Here is a 1,587-nt window from a genome sequence, read left to right on the forward strand (position 1 = left end):
TACAGAGTCGCATACTTCCATCTTTCTTCTTTACCAGTAACACTGGAGCACCCCACGGGGAAACACTTGGTCGGATAAAGTTCTTACCCAAAAATTCCTCTAACTGAGACTTTAGCTCGGCCATCTCTAACGGTGACATTCTATAAGGAGCACTTGAGATTGGTCCCGCCCCAGGCACTAACTCAATGGCAAACTCGACCTCTCGGTTAGGTGGAAATTCCTCAATATCATCGGGAAACACTTCCGGAAACTCACACACTACCGGAATCTGATCCAACCTTTGATCATCACCCGAAACACCAGCGGTTAACAACAGGATACCCTGACATTCGATTCCAGAACAGTTCACCATCATCGAATTCAAGTAATAATTATTTACCACGACCGGCCCTTCTGTATCTTCCGGCATAAAGTACATCGACATTGTAGAACAATCAAGCAGTACATGGTTCTCAGATAACCAGTCCAATCCCAAGATAAGATCAAGACCGATCATCGGTAAGCAGATTAAATTATGGACAAAATCACACTGCTTGAACCTAACGAAACTTTTGGGCATCCTAGCCTAGTTATCATGGCTTCATGGGTAGCATTATACACTTTTAAGTCATAACCTAAGGTTACGATCTTCAATCCTAACTCATGGACTTTCTCAAATGCAATAAATGAATGTGATGCTCCCGAATCAAATAAAGCATTTAAAGTTTGACCAGCCATTTCACAGTTACCTCGAATGAGTGTCTCAGATCCTTCTGCACCCACAGCTGAGGTGGTGAACACCCGACCAGTCTGTTGTGCTTTCCGGAAGACCATTCCTAGCAACAGGACGAACCCTCATTGATGTAACACCCTACCATACAAAGACTTATGCTTAAGTTATAATTCAGAGATGGCAAGGTATTACGACCTCTAAAACAAAAATTTAGTACGTATAGTAGTATGAATAATTGATTATAACTAGGAGCCTTTGTAGAAAAAGGGGTAAACAAAAATTGTAACTCGAACGCGCAACACTCCGATCGATAACGTAACGAGCAAAGGATAAGCTAACGCAAGATCATATATATATATATATAAAGAGTGTCAAAAACGGGAATATCAAGACTCAAAATCTGGCTGCGAAGATAACCGGTCCGAGCATAGTAATATATACATATGATAAAATAAGGAAAACCCCAAGGAAAACCCAAAGCGACACAAATACAGAAACCTATTCTCCAAAACCTCCTATAAGAGGAGTCATCACAGTTTGTATTATTTAATGGAGATAAAAATATCTAAACAAGATATATAACCCAAAACAGAGTCCCGAGAACAAAGGATCTTCGCTAAATCCAGAAGTCTCCAACATGCCTCAACGAGAAGCCTCGCGTCCTGCATCTGAAAACCACAAAATCCGCATGGGTGAGAACCAGAGGTCCCCAGTACGGTAACAGCTTCCACATATATAATACATAATAATAGAGGAAAGCCGAAGGCAATCCTGGAACATCCTCCAGATAATATTAAAGCTTATAAACAAGCTAAACCGTAAGTGGCAACTGACTAAAGATTCTTCAGTCTAACTAATACTTCCCTTTCCAATTC

Source organism: Arachis ipaensis, chromosome B05 (genome assembly GCF_000816755.2).
Source record: "Arachis ipaensis cultivar K30076 chromosome B05, Araip1.1, whole genome shotgun sequence".
Taxonomy (NCBI): domain Eukaryota; kingdom Viridiplantae; phylum Streptophyta; class Magnoliopsida; order Fabales; family Fabaceae; genus Arachis; species Arachis ipaensis.